Raw genomic sequence first — 25290 nt, forward strand, 5'->3', positions numbered from 1 at the left:
ACTGCAAGCTCCGCCTCCCAGGTTCACGCCATTCTCCTGCCTCAGCCTCCGAGTAGCTGGGACTACAGGCGCCCGCCACCACGCCCGGCTAGTTTTTTGTATTTTTAGTAGAGACGGGGTTTCACCATGTTAGCCAGGATGGTCTCGATCTCCTGACCTCGTGATCCACCGGCCTCGGCCTCCCAAAGTGCTGGGATTACAGGCTTGAGCCACCGCGCCCGGCCAATAATTGCTATTAAAGACTTTAAATAATATCTTTTCTTTGAAGACTTTGTTAACTTTCTTGGATAAAGTGAGGTCCTCTTGAGAAATTTTGTAACTATGGGCCTCTACCATAATCATCTTTCCAATTATGTTCTTATTGCCAATTTTTAAATGTCTCCTACAGTTGCTAGATGTTTTGGGGGGTGAGGCCTACCACTCATTTAATCTCCATGTACTCAGACCACAGCTTAACATATAAAACATGGGAGATACTCAAAATTGTTCTGTGAATGGACAAATAAATGAACCACAGGGAGGGAGTTAATTTGAGAGGAAGTTGTGGGATATAATTCAAAACACATAGTAACGAAATGTTTGAGAGAAAGAATTGTGGTGGTTTATTCCACTTTCCTTTTTTTGGTCTTGACTTTCAGAATGATGTTTTCTTCTTTATACTTCCCCAGAGACAACGTGTAATAGGCGATTCTGTATTGAATAATAACCAGAATGCAAAATTATTATATTACTTTTTAAAAAATTGCTGTTCATAACATAAAAATAACAGACAAAGATTTCAATGAATCTTTTGAAATTTTATGTAATTTCTATTTAGACTGATTTATATATAAAGAAGGGAGTAAGTAATTTTTTTTCATTCAAAATAACTAAATATTTCAAGCAAACAATTTAGGATAAATGATCAACATCTGAAATTCCTTTAAAAAGTGAAATATGTAACGCAATTCTTCAAGAGGGGCTTTTTTTTTTCCTTATATTTAATTTCACTCAGGAAGATATGGTAAATTATTGTCAGGTTTAGTTAAATTTTGTGAAAGACCTTTTTCAGGAAGACAGGCATTATAACAAGCTTGCGTTTCTTCCTTAATTCTGGAAATTGATACACTGAAAGCAGTTCATAACAGTAAAGCTGTATCTAAGTTTATGTTTTCACCAAACTCAACCCTCTGTAACATAGCTCCCTAAACAAAGAATAGGGAAAATAGTTTATAAACAATGAAATATTCAAGACTGAGGCAATCATGGTTTTCACTGGAATTCATGAAAGCTACAGTTTCAATAGTTCTAAGATTCATTATACAGGTTTTAGACATAGACAAAGAGAGAGAGAGAGAGAGAGACAGAGACAGACAGAGAGAGGGGGAGGGGAAGAGAGAGAGAAAGAGAGAGAGAGGAGGGTGGGGAGAGGGAGAGAACGACTAAAATGTGCACTTCTATGTATGTGTTTATGCCTAATTGCCTTATCTTCGGATGAATTATCTATAAAGTCAAGCTTATCATTTCAGTGAGTCCTTAAATCATGTACAATATCACTTAAATAAAAATTTGGCCTTTCCCCTTTCCTTTCCCTTTAGTTTCTATATATAGAATTTGAGCTGTATAAAAGTGAAATTTTACTCAAGGATTAACCAATTAAATATCTATCTTCTTCATTCGAACAGATTCAATATACCAAAATTGGAAGAAGCCTGAAAATCCCTTCATGGCCTTTGTTATTGTTTCAGGCCTTTTGATTTTATAAGCTCTGGATTTTTATCTTAAGTTTGAATACAAAGAGCAACTTAGATTCGTAATGTGCCCTGTGAAATCCCATATGTGTTTTCCTTCTCTGTGCCTCATTTTCCTGCATTCCTAGTATATGATGAATCCTGTTCTCAGTTTACAGGGATGTGGACTATTTTGGGTCATGTCCAAGCATTTAACATTCTGGAAAAGGCAGCAGTGTTTTAAAGGGCCTCTTCATCAGAAGACCTCTGAGATTTCATAGTTACACAAAAATGAAAGTTATTCTCACTCAAAGTAAATTACTTCACATTGAATTTCTCATTTATCTAAAAGTTCCATTCATCTTTAACAATGTTATTTGTTCATTTTGTCCTTTCTTCGAATGTAGAAAAATATATTTATGATCTCTCAGTCAAAAATATATGTTTAAACAAGTATCTCTTAATATATTATATGTGAGCACATGTGAACAAGTTTTAATATTAATTGAAAGTTATTTCTGTTTAGTTAATCTTACATTACGATGACTTAAAATTATCAGTGATAAATTGCTCTTTATTGATAATTTACGTATCAAATTTTTCCAACTCTAGAGTAATGATTTTTGTTTTTTAATAACACCAATAAGTACAATTTTTTGAGGCATATTTTACATAAAGTTTTCATGTTTACATACTATGTAATATGGCATTTGCCTGGAAAAGTGTGTTAAGGGAGTTAGGAAATACCTATATAAATAAAAAATTCTATGATCTTCATGAAGTCTATCTGTAAAGCTAATGATTACTACAAATAATACCATTAATCTTGACTAATACCTAAATAGAAAAATGATTTAAACATTGAGGGGAAGAGAGATTTACTTGCTTTAAATGGACATACTCCAAAGTTACTAAGTTGTTTCATGCTGAAGGATTGGGTAAACGATTATATGCCTCTGGTAACATTCTTGACAAATAATCTTATGAGATAATGGGTATTTAATGAACACCTGTGTCCTTTGCATTGACCTAGGTGCTACAGACTTCACTTTATAGCTTATAGTCTCTGGCCCACATTGGAAATACAGTATTTTGGGTGAGGAAAGACATATCCACAAGGAAACATCATTATATGTGGCAGTTTATTTGATACTCAAATGTAAAAGTGTGATGCATTATTTGGTACAGAAAAATAGATAATGGATCTGCATGTAATAAAATGGTATATGTAGTACAATTACAAAATGCAACAGAAGACAAGCTAAAGGACACTTTCATCATCATCATCATCAATAGGAGTCAACTGTGAAGAAAGAACAATAAACTGGATTTTCAAATAGCTCTGCCTGAAAAAAATGCTATATCCATTAAGATGCAAAATACAGGATATTTTAAAATTAGGGTAAGAGACATTATACTTCAGTTGTAACTTATTGGCCTTCACTATTTCTACTTTAAAAAGCGATAATATTACCTAGATCACTGAATTGTTTTAAGACGTAATGTGGTAATATATTGAAAACTTCTAGCAAAATACCTGATAATGGCTACCACTCAGTAAATGATGAAGTTTATCATTATTTTGTGTTTAATTTAAAAAATAAGGTAGACTAAATATGCATGACTGAGACTTCCTAAGTTTTTCATGACATCTCAAGATAAAACACTTTATGGTTTTTATGTAAGTATAGATTATTTACATGATACTATATTTTTATTTCATCTATGATTATATATGTATATTTATATTTGCATGTATATCCGGACTAATAAAAATATGAATGACTAATTTCAATATAAATTCACATGATGTATTCATGTGCATATATATGTGTGTATGCATACATAAATATGTTTTTGTACTTATACATATAGAGATACTTATTCATTATTCTCTCCCTCAAATTGAAGCAATAGGCAGTGCTTTAAATCCAGTTACTTCTATTCAGGCTCATTTATCAAACTTTCTTTTTTGATGTGAAAGTTCTCTACTTTGTCTTTATTTTAGTATGACTTCTTGACTCATAATGTAAACAAAAACTAGGAGAATCTTATTTTTACAAAGGAAAAAAAAAAACCTTAGCAAAAATAATTTGGAGAAATAAAAGTGGATAAGTATTTTCAAAATAAACGTACTAAACATGATTAATACACTAAAATATAATAGTTTTGTAACTCAAAATATTTCAATTAGTGAAACACTCACAGAACTAGAGGATCATTCTAGGTATGCAGATTGTATTCCCAGTGTAAGGAGCTTCGAGAACAATTAGCATACTAAATGGATGGCGAAAACAATGTCGCCAATAGTGCTAACAAGTGCTGGCTTATCCTTAAAGAATGATGAAGCAGTACCAACATTCTTCTACAGTTTTTTTTTTTAACTAAAAACATTATAATTTTGGAAACAAATTGATACAAATCAGCCCCTTCCAATTGTTAATGCACCTTTTACATAAACAAACCTACATTTTTTTTCCTGAAAATATTTCTCCAAATGGAAATGTCAGTGAGTAACCATCCTCCTTTCTTATCTTGCTTCCTTTCTTTTTCAAATGCCTACATAATGCTAACTATGTAGAAACTGTTTTATAAGCATAAACTTGCCCAATACTCAGAACAAGCCTATGATACAGGTATTACTATCCCTATTTTAGAAATTGCATAGTCATCATTTTTGGTTTTAATTATATTGGATAAAGTGTAGTAACCAAGCTTTTAAAGGATATATACATCGCTTATGATTTTGAGAAGCTCTTTGGTTCCATATAGGCAAATGCGAGCATGCATTTAAGTAATTCACCAAAAAATTGGTAAAAGAAAAGGTTATTTAATTAAGTTAGTACAGACCTTTTTGGCCTTAAAATAATAGACTCATTTACAAAATTTCCTTTCTTTTTTTCCTCTTTTCTTTCTCCTTCTCCCTCCCTTTCTTCATTCCCTTCCTTAATTCCTTCTTCCCTTCTGTCTCTCTTCTCTCACTCTCCTTCTCTCTCTCACTTTTGTGTTTTTTGGTTTTAGAAAATTAGGTGTTTTTTTTTTTTAATTAAAGTTAGTGTAATATAAAGTACTACCAGACAGAATTGTAATTTTAGTCTCTGATTCCATGAATTATGGTATATCCATTCAAACTTACACGCAGCCATGAACATTAGGTCTATGTGACTTTTGCATAAAGCAGAACAATGATATAGCCTTTATTTCAACCTAGTTGAGAAAGGAATAATACGTATAGTTAATACAGATGTCATTTATGCAAGTATTTTTTTGTCAGGGTTGATTTCTAGTTTTTACTACACAAACTCTTTTGTGCATATTTTATTTCTTAAAATTAGTTTGCATTACTTTTGTTGTAAAATTATAATTAATGACTCTGAATATTACATATTTTAAAAATAATTTTAAATAACATTTTACTATATCAAATAATTTTCATGATTAGACAAAAGGGCAGGTTAAAAATTGGATCTATAATTAATGTACAAATACAAGCAAAGAAAATTATCCTATATTTGTTTTGTCAATTCTTCCCCCAAAATAACTCTATACTCTTTCCATCGTTCCCCATATTCACTGCCACACATTTATCTAAGGCATCACTTTGCTTCTCCAGATAATTAAAATATTTTCCTGACCAATATTTCTGTTTTTTAATCTCACTTCATTTCAAAATGATCTTTGAAAAATGCGTACCACATAACTCTTTTAACTAAATCCTTTACTATCTTCCCATTGCTTTTAGATTAAATTTAAATTTATAGCACAGCCTACAAAATTTTCATCATGCATGTCACACCTAGCTTTCTAAAAATCTTTCATAGTCCTTTCTTTGTTATATGCAACAGTGATATTAGGCTCTGGTTTATTTTTCTGTGTCAGAGCTGGAGAGTCAATAAGAATAATGTTGTCTTTCTCAAATATTATTGACTCCAAAAAAATTAAGTTACCTTTTACATTACCCTCATGCACATATTTTACTGAAACAAAAGTTTTACCAAACAATATTTTTTAGCTATAATGCACTCGAATATTTATATCCTTTTCTTTCTACTATATTTACAAAAAAAAAAAAAAAACACTTGACAATTGGTTCACTAAATTGATTTCATGACCTTCTAATGAATCAGAACCCACAGTTTGAAAAACACTGGTGTAGTTAGTGGTTAAGAGTTCATGCTCTAAAGTTGACAAAAATGAATTTATATCTTGAGACAACCATCGACTGACTGTATAATTTTGGCAAACTTGACCTCTGAATCACAGTTTCTTCATTTAAAATGGCAAGTAATAATAGTATTTTCTTTACATCATTGATATAACGGTGAAATTACAAAATGCATATGAAGTACTTAGACCAGTGCCTGAGACTGATAAAAATGATTTTTATTATTGAGACTATTGTGAATATTATTTGCTGTACATATAGGTCTTTTTTTTTTACTAGAATATTATTTTCCAATGTTCCACACCCATATTTTATTGGTAATTCCACCTCAATCTTAAAGTGTTACATCTGCAATATCTTCTTGGACTCACTAGGTCTGGACTCCCAACTCAGCTGCCTTCAGAGGCTGAGTAGGCAACTGAAATTCATGAAGTCATTCTATGTCATATAATGCCATGATCATACCTGGGGCAAAATAGGGACATGGGACAGTATATATATATATACACATACACACACATACCCCCCACATGCATACACAATCACACACTCACACATGACAGCTGATTTGCAGTTTACGCCTGACATTAGATCCTCTCTCTATAGCTTCACATAGCAGCCTATACTTGGCTTTCTACAACATTATCAATACTGTAAATATTTGTTTACCATCTCTCTTCCCGCCAAAAAATATAATTAACTCCATGTGGATAAAGCTATAACTACTTTATTTACTTTGTATTCCTAGCCCCAAGCCCAGTGCTTGGCATATGGTGTTCCTGAGTGGAATACAACAGAATGGAGGGAAATCTACCTTTATTAATGTCCTGGTATGAGCCTAACGTGTGCTTACTTGAGAGGTCCGATAGGTCTTGCCTTTGTTGAAAGACTGCCTGGCATCAAATTGCCTGAACTGGAAAAGAGGCTCAAGGACAGTGGGCCATGCTGGAGGGAAGGGCTACTTCTGTATATAGCACCACTGATGATGACTAGCTTGGTCATCAGTATCATCACCAACACTATTATTCTCAATGCTATTAGCCCTATCTTTATGGATCTGTGCTTAATCTTGGAAGAGGAATGTAGAATCCCAGCCACTTTACTAAAATCCCTCTGGAAGATTCAGAGTGCAAATCAGCATGAGTGGATTCAGCAACGTTGATGCCAGAAACTTTGACAGCAATAGCAGGAAGCATTGTCAGCTATAGGATGATGCTGTATTTTTCTGCTTCAGCTATTGGCAGGCTTGGAACAGGCTCAATGGCAATAGTGTCAACGTGAGAGGGGAATGGTGCATTTCTAAAGCAGCCATCTCACAGACAAGGAACTGTTGTGTCTATGGAATCCCTCCTGGTTACCCAAATTTGGGGATTGAGAATATTTGTAAGACCTCTTGGATGGTTTCAAAGATAAGTTGAGAAGGCTTTAGTAATTTAAGTTGGGCTAAAATTCTAGAACATGTGTATGAGGGCACAGCAGAAAAAATACAGTTTGGAGACATTGAGATCCAAGTTTTAGTCTCAGATTGGAGAAACATAAAAATTATTATAATGGTTGGTCCATGGAAATTATGGGTAATTTTTTAATGTTATCTTTTCTGAAATGTTTATAATGCAGTTTGTTATTTCCAAAATGAAAACTAATACTTCAAAAGAATACTAGTAACACTAATAGTCTAATTTTAAAAAATTATGTATGTTAATAAATTTGCTGTGATATATGGAATGTGTGTGTGTGCAAGCCTGTAACAGAGTTCAAGATATGTAACTTAGCAACTGAGTTGCTAAACTCAATTCATAAAAGAGAAACCTGAAACTTGTGACTTGTTCAGATTTTTCCGTAAAAATAAGAATTAAATATGCATTAGAACCACCAGCTCACATAAATATTATTTAGCCTCCTTTGATTGAATACTTCAAATTAAGTAGTAAAGTAAAATAAAATTCTCAAGATAGGAGGAGGCTGGTATTTGTGTGTGCATGTGTGTGTGTGTGACAGTGAAAGGCTGAAAGTAATTGTTGAGCTCGTTGGGAGGAGCTGAAATAACAGGGTATATAGTAATCTTTATTTTTTCCCTCCTAAATAAATTATTCAAGTATGTTTTACATTTATATTGATTTTTATTTTCTCTAAAATTATTACTTAGTGACAGGCAAACCCTACTAGCATTATTTTATGTATAACTAAATGATAGAAATGAGAGATTTATATGTAGCCCAGAAGCTTCAGGGAGATGAAGCAGATACTATCCACACAAGTGTCATAGACTCGCTTAGCAAATGATTTTGCATTTAAAATGGAATTAAAGTGCTTATTTACCTCAGAGGAGTTAAACCATAAATCCACTAATAGTAATTTTGTGAATATTAAAACTGTGTTCAATTTTGATAAAATATGCTTTAGTGAATCCTCCTGCATTCACTCATTACAGAAGGCATGCATGTGTTCTCCTATGTGCCAACAGAAAAACTTTCACTGCAAGAAGAGAAAAAAAAAACCATGACATTTAAATTCAGCATAAAATTTTTTCTTTTAGTCCTGAGATTGGAAAACTATTAGTGTTGGGTTAATGTACTGACCAGTGTAGAAATAGGATCTGAAAATGGTTCTAATTCTCTCTTTTATTTATGTACTTATGTGCATATACACTTCTATGATAACTATCTGTTTTATAAACTCTCAGAAGAAATGAAAAGCAAATCAAATAAAGCTGGTTTGAATAATTTCAGACTGAAATAATGCAGTAATTATAACTTGTGTATGGATGGAATGTATCTCCCAAATAATAACCTCCAAACCTATGTGGCCAACTATTGGAAAATCACTGTCATGCACCATAAGACATCAGCCATTAGTTCCTGCTCATGTGCCATTTGCCATTCCTTTGGGTTATGCAGTGTAGTAATGCTGAGCATACTCTTTGATGTTATCTCTCTGAATCCTGTTTGTTGCAAGCTCATCACACTTCTGACTGACTCTGAAAAATGGCAGCTAGCTTTGGGGTCGACGGTGGGAGGGAAGGGTGCTTAGCTACTTTTAAGCTACAAAGAATATGCTAAATCATGCTTCAGTGTGGCATGAAATCAGAGTGTTACTGGAGATAACAAAAAACAAAAAAGTAGAAAATAAATAAGCTGTCATAAACTGCTCTAGAATAATTCAATTTTTCTACTTACAAATGCAATCTATAAGAGATAAAATATAAAGTACATAGTAAGCCTTTCATCCTGCATATATTGGTAATGAAGAAAAATGCTATGTTGCGTGTAATGGAGGGCTGGAACATTAATGTTCAAGTGTCAGGCTGCTTTCATTGCTTGCTCCAAAATATAAATGAGTGATATACAAGAGAGTATAGTTAAAAAATACTGTAGTGCTAGTCATGTGAAAATCAAGAATTGCTTTGACTTATTAAATGTAATTTTAATAGCATATTAATTATGTAATTAATAGCATCACTGGGCACTTACACATATATTTATTTGATGCTTTCATCAACCCTATTTTGTAGGCATTACTCTTGTTTTCAGATGAGGAGGTCAATTAGTAGGCTAAATGACTTGCCTAAGATTACACAGACAACAAGCAGGAGCCATGGGTTAAGGATCAGAGCTTTGACTTCAATAACATGACCCTGTGCTTGTAATCGGGTAGTTGAGGCCAGAAGACCAACTGAGTGTGCTCAGTTGTTTAAGACCCTTTGGCCTTTGGAATGCTTCAAATCCATTATTTTATTTATTTGTTTTATTTTTATTTTTAGAGATGGGATCTCACTCTTTTTGTCCAATCTAAAGTGCAGTGGTGCAATCATAGCTTACTGCAGCCACCAGCTCCTGGGCTCAAGAGATCCTCTTGCTTCAGCCTCCAGAGCAGTTGGGACTACAGGTGTGTGCCACCATGCTTGGCTATTTTTTTGTAGAGTTGGGGGTCTCACTTTGTTGGCAAGGGTGGTCTCTGACCTCAAGCAATCCTCCCACCTCGGCCTCCCAAAGTGTTGGAATTACAGGCGTGAGTCATGGCACCAAACCCTGAATCCATTTTATGGTAAGTGGTTGACTTATCCAATTCTAGTGTTAGCATAATGCTCTGGCTGTTTGCACATTATGCCAAACATGCTTGTTCAGAAAGGAATGCCATTTTGGAATAACACGGTTCAATATGTGAATTATTAAAAATAAAATAATATTTTTAAAAATTCACTTTATATATTCAACTGCCCTAAGACTTAACGCAAATCTTCTACTTTTTTCCCTTTTTTTCCATGAGATCCATGAGGTATGATTGCTCATGGATCTTCAAAACATGCCTACCAGCATTCTTTCACAGAGACGTGAGACATACCTTTCTCTTCTTTAAAAGTCCTTATTGAGCACCAATTCCTCCAGAAAGTTTACACCATCTCCTAGTCAAAGCAGCCTTGGACCACGAAGTCTACCATATTCTGCATTTTCCCATAGGTAAATAATTATTTCTGCAAATCAAATATGTTACTAAGTCTCTGTTGCTTCAGTTTTGAGGTATAAAATATCTGGGTCTATTTTTGATGTTTTCTCAAGCCTTCTTGAAAAAATTCCAGCTATGCTGAATTTCTTAGAAATTAGTTTTTCATTTTCAGACACAAAATAATTTTAGCAGCTAGCTTTTACTGTATCTAGATATTTATCTAAATTTTACTAGATTTACATATATCTGCAGGCTTTGAGGATCTGAAACCATAATGTGTCTCTCTTTTTTACTTTTGCTGACCCAGAAATATGAATCTTTTAAGTTCCACTTCAAATGCTATATCTCTTTTTGGAAAACAAACAAAAATCCTAGTTTGAAGGAAGTTTACCTCCCAGGTACCAATATGTTTGGAACACTAAGAAACTAAAAAAATAAATACTATTTTTATATTTTCCATTGTCACCCATATATTAATGTATTTTGTTCACATTTTTTTGGCTTTTCTAGATTAATAAGGAATTTAGCCATCAAAAATTCTCCATGAAAAGAGGGAGATTTCAGACACAAATTCAAGTAAATAAATGAACTCTCAACAATTGGAATTCTCAAGCCATAGTGAAGTGAATATTGCATTGATAAGAATATAAATTCTGGTTCCCAACTCAAGAGAATCTGATTTCAGTAGTGATTGGAACAAAATGTCTATTTTTAAAACACGTACTTCTAACTATCACTCTTCTGTAAATACTGAACTGGAAGAGGAGGTTTATGCCTGGCTTCTTCGTATATTCACAAGGAAATTCTTGTGTCCTAGGAGAATGTTAGGGGGCAAAGATTGGGCAAGTAAATGGAGGTGGTGGTGCTACAGTTGCCTGCAGAAATAGAGGCAGAGTTAGCTGAAGTGTTGCTCAGCCCTGGCCCCGAGTGGCTTGGCCTCCCAGTTCCCTGGTCAGAGCCTGTGTGTAGATGAGAGCTTCCCTGGCCTGAGTGTCATGGAGCTCACTCTCATCATCATGGCTGCCCTCCCTGAAAAAGGGGACACCTATCTCATCCGTACCCCAACCCATCATAGCCCACATTGTCCTATCCCCTGATAAACCTTATTGCTTTGTGGGGAATAATCTCCCCCCAAAAACAAAAAAATCATCCCATGGACTCTCCTGCTTGTCGGCTACTCCCATATCTGACCATCAGCAGGTGAGAAGCCAGAAGAATGAAGATGGAGTCACGAATCTGGACTTTGTATTCAAATGGGAAATTGATGAAAGAGAGACAGATGGAAGTGCAGGTTGAAAACAGATTAAGATGGAAGGCGGTGATGTAGAATACCTTATGTGAAGACAGGGTGTTTACCATAGCACTAGTGTTAAGTACACTCTACATTTTAGAATCATCAATGTAACACAATGAGGTTAGTGTCATAAATTACAAAGTAATTTGTTGAGGTGATATTCAGACTTATTTTACATTTGTATAGATTCTTATTTCAATGATTTGTATTTAAGGAAGATAAAATATAGACTAGTAGTAATTGATATTGGGTATAAATTTCCTCCAGTATATTTGAATTTTATATCCCTGTCCTTGCAATAACGAGCAACATTTTGGAGTACATTACTTCATTAAGTGCATTGTTTTACCCAAAGTTAAAAATATCTATATCTTTATACTGAGCTATATAAATGACTGAATTTAAAAATGTGTTCATTTATAATCAGACTTGTAGATTTTAACTGCTATCTTTATATGTGTATATATACAAAAAAACACAAATAAATGATAAGTGGAATTGCAAAGTCTAAGTAGATTTTATAGTTGATGTGTTATAAATCTATAAATATATTATCTATATTTATAGATTATAGTTATACATAAGTTATAATTACATATTGATATGTAAATATATTAAGATATTTGTATATGATAAATACATATTTATAGATTCTATTATATATAGTATCTAATATATATCTATAAATATATAATCTATAAATTATAGAATATATCAAATATACTCTTGAGTAATAGCTAAGATCAATATATGTCCCATTATGATCCAAGTCCTGCCCATCTCTTCAAACTCCCTCTCACCACTTTTCACTTTATCGTTAACTTTCATAAACCTGGCCAGCTTTCTTTTGTTTACTAGAAGACAACACGCCCTGCATTTTCTCAGCATTTTATGCTTTCTACTCTGTCAGAAGCAGTTCCTCTGCTCTTCTTGTATCTCGTCCTTTCTCTGATCATCCATTCTTAAGTAGATTCTTCTTGCTATACTCTAGGACAGCACATTTTCTTCTTCTTAGCACTTATGACAAACTGTAATGATTTCCATTATTTGTTTCATCACATACCATTTCCCCAATTAGAATGTAAGTTTCTTAAGGATAGTCACCTGGCATGTCTTGTTCACTGTGTATTTAATAAAGTACTGGGTGTACAGTAATAGTTTTTGAATGACTGAAAGAGCACACTTATTTCATAAGTATAGTTTTCTCTTATTTTGTATTCTTGGAAATATGAATACAAATTTCCTGAACCCTCCAGGTCCTAAGTTTGAATTATATACATATTGAGTAATAGGACTATAAACAAAGCTTAGTTTCTTTCTTCTTGGAGCCTTTATTTGCACTTTCTCTACAGTATTTCTGGAGTATTTTAGGTGTTTACTAACACATACTCTAAAAACACCAGAAACACTGTTGATAATGTCCATACTTATGATTAATAGGGTTGTGCTAAGTTTGTTGCTTTAAAAACTGTGAAAATCTACAATTTATGCCAAAAAACTACAAAGTATATTATAAAAACTTTTATGCAATGTGCAGCTGTACAAAATATCTAAACATAAGCAGAGGAATAGAATTCAGAAGGAAATGTGCTATATGTCGAAAGTGTTTATCCAAGGGTAATGGGATAACGGGCAATTTTGATTTTTTTTTTGTATTTTTCAATATTTGCAATCTCTATATTGCATATAGATATATAGAGCTATATCTTACTCTTAAAGGTAATTTGTTTTCCCAACTGCTCAGTGATTTTCAAACATTAAAAAACAAATATCCAGAAAATCATTGAGCAGTTGGGAAAACAAATTACCTTTAAGAGCAAGATATAGCTTCAGAGAGTGGAATGATTCATTCCTTTTATAACTACTTATTTAGAGTTTTATATGTTTGTGGAACTATTGCAGGTTGTGTCATGTTTTCACAAAAGTGAAATCGAGTTTCTACCATTAACTGTGTAATATATGTTTACATTTTACTGTAATTGAAGACAGAATGTTGCAAATTATTACGAAGAATATTAGAGAGATGGGAAGGTTATTTCCTGGGGTATGATTAAAGTACTTCGTGGCATTGGCCATCAGCAAGAAAGTTGACAATGAGAAGAAGACTGTCCAGATCAAGGGACCGACATCCAGAAAGGAGGAGAGACAAGGAGACACACAGTGTTCTGGGAAAAGGAAGTAGATAAATGTGTGTTAAATATGAGATATCGAAAAAAAAGTTCAGTTAAAAAAATAAATAAATAAAGGATTCATGGGCCCAGCTTATGGAATGACTAGAAGGGTAGTCCACTGAGTAAACCAGGAGTCAATGATAGAATTTACATAGGGTAGACTTTTAGATAGAGCAGGTTATCAGGGCATTAGAAGAGTCAGGGAGATATATGTAATTTTAAACAAGTTGGGTTTGTAGTACCTTTGTATATCCTTTGCGAGATATGCATTAAGCAGTGAACTATACGAGTCTGAACCTCAGGAGAGAGATATGGCTTGGACATAAAAAGGGGTGAGTTGTCTTTGTCAAGGTGGTGATTGAAGTCACTGGCCTGGATTAGATCTTCTGAAGAGTCACTCCAGAGTAAGGACTGAGGCTTAGCGACCTGGGTATTTTAACTGCCAAACAGAGAGAATAGAGAAAAGGAAGACAGGAGGCTCCTGTGGAAGTTAGGGCAAGTGCCAGCCAGATGTAGTGTCATGGCAATAGAAATGGGAGGAAGCGGAAAAATATCAGGGATTACTCTGTTGTTCTTTTAGCATTCTGTTTTGATACCAAACAAGATTAGTTAGCGTGACTAGTATTATTTTATACAGGCCAGAGATTCCTAAATCTGGGGGCATATCAGAATTATTTACAGAGTTGTCTAATAATTTAATACACAGAATATACATCAATTGAGTGAATGAATAAATTAATGTTTAACATATGTCTTGATCATCTTTACCAATACCCTTTTTATTTATATTAACATATGAAATTAGAGGGCAAAAATTACTTTGGGTCTAATACAATTCAATATACTCTATGATGCAAAATTAATAAGTTTTTATTGGGGGCGATTGTAACATTCAAAAAGAAAGAATGACATTTAACTCATCAGTAGCTAGGAAGGCTGAAAATTCCCAGATTTGGAAAATTCAAGGTTCTTAATATCCCTTATCTGGTGCTCTCCTTTCCTGTACTGGAAAAATAGTTATTTCTTAGCAATTGTGAAAAAAACCGTAATATGACCATAACGTCATAGTTAGCTAATTGTTGAATTATATTTACCTCTCTTCATATTTCCCCAGTTTTGCACCTAGTCTTGGGTATTTTCATTATACAAAGTGCAAAATCATATTCTCTCCTTATCTTTCTAATCTAGCAAAAGAATGAGTTAGCTTTTTAAAAATTTTCTCTTCTCACCAATGTCACTGAATCCCCCTTTCACTGCTTTCCACTGAATTAATTATTAATGCTTACTTAAAAGAGAATAAAAGCAATGACCTGAAAAAGGTGCCTCCATAGCTCTTGTTAATAATTATTGTTTCAAAATAAATCAGAAAAAAATGTTTCTTTGAAATTAATTAGAAAGGTTGTACCAATAGTAAATAAAAATGTACCAAGTTCAACATCTGTACATTTCCATGAGCATAATCACTCTAAAATCAACCTAGATAAACTGTCGGATGGCTAATATTAAAATGAAAACTATTAAGTTTGTATTTGTTTATTTTTCACCACAACACAAACACACTTTGATATGTAATTAGTAATGGACAGATCCAGATCGTTCCACGTTTGCTAACAGTACCTGATTACAATTTTTTCCCTCTATACTCAGTATTCAAATATACTACAGTGCTCTTATGATATGGTTGTTATTACAATTTTATTCTACTTCCAAAGGATATATATTGTATGATTTAATATGGAATCACTGTCAAATTCTTAAAAGAACAGCTTTAAAACTGTAAAGAGATCTTCAAAGAGAAGAATTTTAAAGTAAGGCCACCTCTTCCATCATGTCTTATCTTCTTCACAGACAATCTGCTTCTCTTTCCATATCAACTCATTCTGTATGGGTTTAATTTAGAAAAATCCCAATATGTTGGAATTTGGAAGAAGTTTAGAGAGCATTTAAATCTGACCCTTTAGCCTATTCATATGTAACGCTATTTTACAATATTGCTGCAAATGGTGACTGAGTTGGGATGTGTCTACACTTTATAGAAGTACTTCTTATTATTTTGGCCATCTGAATTGTCAGGAAGTGGTTTCTCATAAGCAGGTAAATTCCTATCACTGATTTTAATTATACTCTCTAGAATCATGTGGAATAAGATAAAGTATATCTGATCTAACCAATTTTGCTCAAGTATATCCAGTTCGAATAGCAAAAACACAAAAACCATGAAGATTAGTGAATCTTCAGCTTATCTATGACTTACTAACTGTTTTATGCTGGTGTGAACTTTTGAAGTGGTTAGTGTAATTCTTTATATTTTGGCACATAATAAAAATTTATCCTCTAACCAAGTCTATGAAATCATATCAAAGGGTAAGTATATGCAGAACTTTTGCCATCAATATTTTGTGTTTTTTTCAAGATGATATTGTAGAATGCATGCTTTCAGTGAGAATAACATAAAAGTACATTATATAGTAGGGCCAAATAGCTGTATGTGACAGAATAGAACATGGAGCCAGGTTGAAGTAAACTTTCTAAGTGCTGGGTTTTTTCAATGAGAAAAAAAAATACTGGTCCTAGAACAAGAAGGTTGATATCAAAAATAAACTAGACTGTCACTTTTTAACTGGCTGACCTTCTGCAAGTTGATCTCCTTGCACTCATCTATATGATAGGGATATTAATGCCCTTCCTATTTGGCTGCTGTGAGGACCGTAAACGAGTTAAGTAATGGCACCAAATGCTGTCTCGGGCACACAGACACTGTGGCATATTGGTTAAAAGCAGTCTTTGAATCAAAGTTGTTCTCTCATCTAGCCTGTCACTGAATATTCCTGTGCTGGCAAAGTGGCTAATTGTTAGTGTTGAAAGTTGTGGGCAAAAGCTGTAAGATGTGTATGACCATAATGTCACAGTCAGTTAATTGTTAAATTGCATTTAACTCTTTTCATATTTCTCCAGTTTTACACTGCCATGGGATATACCTGTGGTATAAAGGCCTGTGGCCAAGTAATTTGACTTCCCTGAGTCTCAGTTTCTCCATTTATAACATGAAACAACATAGGCTTCATAACTGACTTTTTTTTTTTAGTGTTGAAATAGCACTCTTAGAAACCTTACACAATGCCTTTTCTGTATGTGTGCACAGAGAATATTTAAAATCTACTCTCTTAACAATTTCAAGTACACAGTACAGTAGTACTAGCCATAGTCATCATATTGTGCATTCAATCCCCAGAACATATTCATTTTAAAACTGAAAATTTTTACCCTTTGACCAACATCTCCCCATTTTCTCTCTCTCTCCAGACCCTGGTAATCGCCATTCTGATTCTACTTCACATATTTGTGTTTCTCTGTCTGCCTTGTTTCACTTAGCATAATGTCTTCATGGTTCATCCATGTTGTCACAAATGACAGGATTTTCTTCTTTTTTATGGCTGAATTATATTTTATTATATGAATATACCACAATATTTTTATTAATCTATCCATCTAAAGACACTTGAGTTGCTTCTATGTCTTGGCTCTTGTAAATACTGCTACAATGAGATTAGGTGCTGCGACTCACCTCTATAATCCTAGTAGCACTTTGGGAGGCTGAGATGGGAGGATTGCTTGAGTTCAGGCATTTGAGATCAGCCAGGGAAAAATAGTAAGACCTCATCTAAATTAGTTGGGCATGATGTTGTGTGGCTGTAGTCTCAGCTACTCAGGTGGCTGACATGGGAGGAGCCAAGGAGTTCAAGGCTACAGTGAGCTGTGACTGCACTCCACACTTGGTGACAAAGCAAAGCCCTGTTTCTAAATAAATTTTACCAACAATCTACAATAAACGTTTGACTACAGATATTTCTTTGAGATACTAATTTTGTTTGCCTCAAATATACATCCTGAAGTGAGATTGCTGAATCCTATGATAATTGTATTTTCAATTTTTTGAGGAACCTCCATACTGTCTTCCATAGCAGCTTTGCTAATTTTCATTCCCACCAACAGTGCACAAGAGTTCCCTTTTGTTTACTTATTTCTGCCACTTTTTATCACTTGTCTTTTTGATAATAGCCATCCCAGGTGTGAGGTCTGTTTCATAAACAACTTTGAGAAAACTGGATATCCACATGCAAAATAATAAAATTGAACCCCTATCTTACACCAATCAAAAAAGTTAACTTCAAATGTAAGACTCAAAACCATGAAACTCTTTGAAGAAAACATTGAGAAAATCCTCCATAACACTGATCTTAGCAATGATATTTTGGATGTGACCCCCAAAGCACAAGCAACAAGAAAAATAAATAAGTAAGTGGGACTACATCAAATTAATATGCTTCTGTACAGCAAAGAAAATGATCAACAAAATGACATTGAAACCTATGAAATGGGAGAAAATATTTGCAAATCATAATCTGATAAAATGTTAATATTCAAACTATACAAGGAATTCATGCAATTGAATAGCAATAAAGCAATCTGATTTTAAAATGGCCAAAGGACCTGTATAGTCATATCTCCAAAGAAGACATACAAATGGCCAACAGGTACATGAAAAAGTGTTCAAATTCACTAATTGTTGGGATTTTAAAATTTTTCATAAAAATTTCAAATATTCATAAAGTTAATGATAACAGTGTAATGAACCTCAATATTCCCATCACTCAAATTCAACCATGAGATTTTGCCACACTTACTATCTTTTTCATTTATTATTGTTAATTTTATGAGAACTAAATGAAACTGAATGCATGCAATACTTAGTAGAGTTCCTGATACAGAGCGAATGCATAATATTCAGTTTCCATTTCAAGTTATTCATCCATAAAATGGGATAATATTACCTAATATGGAGTATTTTTTGAAAAATTAAATCCCAAAAAAAGTAGAGGTGACAGTTCTTTTTGAGAAGTGAAATAAGATTGCACAGATAAATAGTATGATTAAAGAGGATCCCTGTTAATCACAGAAATGGAGAAACAAATAATAGTATATCCCTATCCCTGTGACAAAGAGGAGAGTGTTCTACTTACTAGTGCACATAGGGGAAAAGAAAATTGATGTAAACACAGAAAGGTTGGTAGTTGCCAAAGACAAATTACCCAAGGCCTATTGTTGAGTAGAATTGACCCTAAGAGGCAGAACTTAATAAGTGTCCTCTCTTTTAGGATAGGTAAATCTCACCATTGGGACACCTTGGGAAATATACATGGGAGACAAGTGTTCAATGTCCTGACTTCCCCTGATCCTTTTCCTTTACTGTGATACCTGGAGAAGCACAGCCCACTGAAGATTACTGTGCCATTGCCTTTCACAGTTCACCTTACCCAGGTTCCCTGCAGGACATAGCAATGCCAATGGCTTATTTTCTGAAAACCTCACCTTCTTGCCTATCCCAACATAACATTGCCTAGATGGCCCTCCTGCCACTATGGCTTTTCGTTTCAGGCCTTGACCCACTTTTCCTCTTCCCACCCCAAATGAGGGCATCACAGCTCCTCTCTTGGTCTGTCTTTCTCTATTCTCTACATCTTCTCCACTGGCATTATCCATCTATTTTCCAGCTTCCAAAAATTATAACCAAACAAATGATTCTCAAATCTACCTAAGTCTACTCAAGCTTCACTCCTATAGTCCCCAAGGCCACCTAGACTATTCCATTTGGAAATTTCTGTGATACTTCAAATAAACTCCATAACTCTCCATCAGAAATTATTAGTGTTCTTCTCCCAACTTTCTTAAGTGTGAATTCAGATTTTTAAAAATTGTATGCTAAACTCATATTTTAAAATAATAATCCTTTCTAGAAGGTGCTTTAAATGAGATAGATCTAAGTTTAAATCACATTTAACCACTTGTATCAAAAGGCTATGAGGAAGTTCTGGATTTAATGAACCTAAGTTTCTCCACATATAAAGCAGAGGGGATATATATCTGGAAAAGTTGTGAAGACTAGGCATAACATATATAAGCATGTAGAGCAATGTTTGACATATAATGGTACATGATGAATAAATAAATAATTTGAAGCTACTTGTTTAAATTAGTTATAAATTTCAGTTTCATTTTAAGTTACTGGGTAGTTAGAACCATGGTTCTTAAAATAGAATATTCTATTTATAAATGGTTAGTTGATATTTTTCCTCAGTAACCATACTGAATGGTGCTACATGAGTAAACATCTCTGCAGAAATCACGTGAATGTTGCTACACTGAAAAATTTAGCAAAATGCTTGCTGTTGAATCATAGCAAAAATTTATGAGCCTAAGAATTATGTTTTCTCACCCATGACAACTATAACCTTTGTACATCTCCTTGCTGCTCACGCAGATCCATCCAAGATCATTAGAAAAAGTAGTGGAACCACTTGGAAGAAGATAGCATGCACCAATAGTAAGGTGCCAATGAGATGTGTGCTTGACAGGAAAGAAGTTACAAATGTAATTGAACCACTACTCTCTGAAATGCCCTCTTAGAGAAAAAAAAAGTAGGTAATGAAGGGAGTGGTGAGGATGGTGGTGGTGAGGAGGGTAGAAGACGTGGTGGGAGGGATGAGTGGCTAGGGTGGCGAAAGAGGGGGAGATTTGTGGAGGAGGGACAAGTGAGGGAGAGTAAGAAGAGGGAGATGGTGAAGAATAGGGTAGAGGAGGGGGTTTTCAATGAAGGGGAGATTACGGAGGGAGAAGAGATATGGAAGAAAAGAAGGCTATGTAGATTAGTCTGGAGAGGGTGATGGTAGATCTAGAAGGTATCAAAAGCTACAAAAATTAAATAACAGCTTATTTCTTGATAGACACATCAGGTATGGCATTCTATAAATAGATCATCTTTGAAGAAAACACCACCTTAGACCCCTTAATCATACCATTCTTGAACTGGTTAATATGTAAGCACAGTGATTTGTATTATCATTTGTCTTTTAGAGGTGATTTCTCTCCTATCCATATTCTATGCATGGGATGTATTTTTGAACATACTGTATCTTTTAAAGGACAAAACAAATAGCAAACAAAATTGTTTAAATGTAAATATTTATTATGGTTGGAAAATGAAAAGTGTTTAGAATTTTTAGTCCGGATTTTGTGTTTATGGGACAAGTTAGTATTTTAAGTGACTCCTAATCAAGAAGCAGAATATTAGATATTCTTCTTATGCTTGATACTCATGCTGAAAAGGATAGAAAAACTCCGCTCTTGGGGTTTCCTTCGGTTAAAGTTTCCTAACTCCAGAAAACTTCTAATTTATTTTTAGTGTATATATATATATATGTGCTTCAAATATTTTATAGGATGTACCTATACTAAAATATGATTTGCTGTTGATCTCAATTTTAAACTTAACTGCAGTTCTATATTTTATTTGGCAACCCTATTCTGGGCAAGTCACTTAATTTGCATTTCATCGGGCCTTCACTACAAAAGTGATGTGGGAGTTTTCTATTAATCTTTCAAAAGCACAATGCTACATTTTTTTCTGTGAATATGGAAAAAAGAAATAAAAATGGAGCACTTATTTAGAATTTCAGCCCCAAAAATCTGGTATTCAGGTGCTCTCAGGCTCATGGGTTATATTTATATCCCCTCATGAATCATGTAGTATGGATTTAGAAATTTAAATTCTGTATTTTTAAGATTGATACTATGATACATATTCCATTGAGCCAATTTTGGATTATTTTAATTTAATAACAAAAATAGCTGGCATGTATTGAGTATAACCTGTGAAATTCAGTACTTTAAATACATTATCTAATTTGAATCTCAAAACAATCTTATGTGTTAAGTAATATAATTTTATCCCTCAATTTTTTAGGCCAGGAAACTGAGAGACAGAGTAATTGAGTAACTTGCTAGTGGTCACACAACTAGTAACAGATAGGGCTGGGATTTGAATGCAGACTCTCTGACTTAATAGTTTTTTCTCTTGATCACTTCTCTATTATACCTCTAAGCCCTGAGATAAAAAGTCTCACAGACACAAAGATTAGCTTGAACATTTTAGGATATATTATAGAGATTTGCTTATTAGGCCAAAAAAGAAATAGAAATGATGTAACCATAGAGTTAGTCCAGCTGGTTATTGAAGCTCAATATTCCTCCTTATTCTCCTTTACCCATGTTCCCTGACCTGTGAAAGCAAGCAAAGAATTACAATGATCACAAAAGATCCCTACCTCATTTCATGCTACAGATTGAAAATAAGACCTGTGAAGCTGTGGCCAAAAGCAAAAAGTGCTAAATAAGTTCATCTTACTTTAATTGGCATTTGTAGGTGGATACAAGAGTCAGCACAACTCCTTGTCTTCTTTCAGTTCCTTCTAGACTTAGACGATGACTTCCTGTCCTAGGCAGGGACCAGCTCAGTCAGCTCCTGGGACAGTGCCATTTCTCAGGCTATTTCACTGTAAAACCAAATTACAGATCAGCAGAGGAAATGGCAAAGTAATCTCTCTCTGCACAGAGACAGCAGAAAATGCATGAATAAAGTGGTCATTTAGTCTGACTACTTTATGAAAAAAGTAACCATTTTTCTTGATGGACCTTAGTCAAAAGTAATATCAACCCAGAAAACAGTCTTTTTTTAAAGAAAAGAATATATATTATCAGATAAACTCCTTTGTGTTGGTGGGTTAGTCCTTTCTTGGTTGATTTGAAAGAAAATGTTCGAAAGTTTACTGCAAAGCATGAACATGAAGAATTGTTTACCTCGTAGCATCCTGAAAAAGATCTAGACTTTCTATTTTCATTAAATAATAAAAAGAAATTTAAACCTTGTTTAGAAAAAGTTTTACTACAATATTATTTTATTACTCCTTGGTGATATCTAGCATGCATATCCAGTAGAGATGCATCCAGTGCATACCACCAAGGAATAATAAAATAATAGTGTATACATCTCAAGTTATAAACTATAATATTATTATATATTTATAACAAATATATTTTATAACTTAGTTATACATTAGTTATAAACTAATAACAAAATAATAGATTATAACCCTCAAGTTTTATAGTTTATAAATCTCAAGTTACAGGATTAAAGGGATGATGCTATTTCAAAAATCCTTTTCTTAAGAAAGTGATTTATTTCTACAGTACCTACAATTATCCTTGGCCCCTTTAATTGCTGAGTATACAGAATGATTATTTACAACACAAAAGCGAGAGAACAATCATGGAGATTACCACAGAACTTTTTCTTTAATTTGCCGCAGGTCTGTGAAGCATGTTGGAGAAAAGGAAAAGCATAAGAAATGGTTGAGAATGCCATTGTGATCAGTGTTCACAGAGGCTTTCTTTTAAGAAGAAGGAAATTTGGTCTCCTTAGACTTTAGAGAAGTAGTTCCCACTTTACTTAAATAACACCATTCAATATAGTTATTGAGTACACGTATCAAACTACCATTTATAAATAGAGTATTCTATTTTAGGAATCATGATTGAAATAATCACTTAAAGTAGAACTTAAAATTTATGACTAATTTAAACAACTAGCTTCAAATAAATGTATTTATTTATTAATTATGTACCTTCTATTTATCAGAGTCAGCCCTGATGCTTTATATATGTTATATTTAATCTTCACAACAACTTTTCCAGATGTATAATATTAACCTCTCTTTTATATGTGGGAAAATTTAGGCTCATTAAATTGAGAACTTGCTCATTGCCATTTGATACGAGTGGCTCAAGTGGGATTTAAATTCAGTTCTATCTCATTTTAAGTACCTTCTAAAAGGATCATTATTTTAAAATATGAGTTGAACATACAATTTTTAAAATTAAAAAAAAGTCTGAATTTCTATTCAGGGAAGTTGGAAAACGTGCAAGCTTGCAAACAGTTTCCCCCAAATTTAATTTTATACATAGGTATAAGAATACCTATGTATAATTTTATACATTTCTGTGTATGTATACACACAAAACAAAAAACTACTAACATTTTGGGGACAATATCCCCACTTGTTGAGACCAGGGTATAATGCAGCCTCATACAAGAAACTTGGTCGATAATCTTCCAGTTTTGATGCAGTTTTGGTAAACTGGGAAGAGTCCTAGATTTGACACAGTTGTTTTCCTTGAAGGCATAATTATAATGAAAAGCTGAGAGTGAACACTAATGTAGCTTAATGTGGGGGTGAAAAGATGGACCCCTACTGGAGATGCTGGGAAATGCTCCATTCAGAACCCTTCCACTGCTGCTTGTCAGTACTCCAAAGCCTCAGCAAGGGGGCTGGAAGGAAAGTGGGAATTTACACCTCATCATTTCTTTTATCTTAAACTTGAGTTTCTCATAGTGGCTCAACTTACTTCTACCATTGAAAGAAACTCCTGATCTGAAGAAGTTAGGCACAAGTAGCTGAGGAAAAAAAGAAAGATGAAAGAAAAAGAGAGGGACCAAGGAGAGAGACAGAAAGGAAGGAAGGAAAGAAAGGAGGGAGGAAGGGAAAGAGAAAAGATTGAGGAACAATTTCTTGCAACTAATTTTATCAGAAGGTATAATAGCCAAATTAAATAAAAAGCTGCTCCTTTCATTGACTTTCCTACAGAGTGCCTGATAAGGTAGCGTACCCGAGGGCCACACTTATAAGTGAGAAATGACACACTCCCTCTTCAGCAGAACTGGCCCTTGAAAAAGGGACTGCAAGAATTACAGAGAAAAATCACACAGAGACTTTTCAAATGGCAAATGCTCATGGCCTTAACATTCTTTACTTCCTCCTCAAGCACCCGAATGACTAAATAGATAATATTGATATCAAGTCTTCCTGTTCAAGTTATAAAGAAAGAAATCAAACATTACCTGGATATATAGAAGGAGTTATCTCAAGCAAAATTTAGTCACATTATTTTGAAGCCAATTGAAAATCCAGAACATGGAATGGCATCCACATTAAGCACCAGAAATAAAGAAAATATAGCCTAACAAAACCACTAAAGAGCATAGTTTGAAAGACTTTTTTTCAAGGAAAACATAAGAAAATTTTATTTTACCTGCTCAAGGAAAAAAATATACACACATAGTATATATATAAAATATATCCATGTATGCATATAGATTTGTATGTATCTATATACACACCTTTATATGGAGAGAGAGAGAATAAATGTAAGGTTTTTAAAAGAAGAATAAAAAATGGTCCCAGGCTTTTTCTCAAAATATTACCATCGTCCCCCTTTATCCAGGGAGGATACATTTCAGGACGTTCACTGGAGGCCTAAAACTGCAGATAGTACCTAATTCTGTATATATTGTTTTTCCTATACATACATGCAATAATTGACCTATGATAAATGTACTTAATTTAATTTATAAATTAGGCACAGTAGGAGATTAAAAATTTACTTTTGACATATGTTTGGCTTCTTTTTGGCATATCCAAGTTTTTTTGCATTACTACTCTTGTGCTTTGGGGCCATTATTAAATACGGGTAACTTGAATACAAGCTGTGTGATACTGAAAGAGTTGATCTGATAACTGAGGTAACTATTAAGTAACTAAAGGTCAGGTAGAGTAG

The 25290-nt window shown here is 33.7% G+C and overlaps 1 long non-coding RNA gene across 1 annotated transcript in view; it reads right to left on the minus strand.

Moving 5' to 3' along the window:
* Positions 1 to 578: 578 nt before the first annotated feature.
* LOC123572848 (uncharacterized) overlaps positions 579 to 25290 on the minus strand; it is a 28956-nt gene continuing 4244 nt past the window's right edge. The window contains exons 2-3 of the long non-coding RNA XR_006697394.3: positions 22025 to 22172; positions 579 to 690 (exon numbers count right to left, since the gene is read on the minus strand). This is a non-coding gene — a long non-coding RNA (uncharacterized lncRNA). The remainder of the gene's footprint in view (positions 691 to 22024; positions 22173 to 25290) is intronic.

This window comes from Macaca fascicularis, chromosome 4 (assembly GCF_037993035.2).
Source record: "Macaca fascicularis isolate 582-1 chromosome 4, T2T-MFA8v1.1".
NCBI lineage: Eukaryota > Metazoa > Chordata > Mammalia > Primates > Cercopithecidae > Macaca > Macaca fascicularis.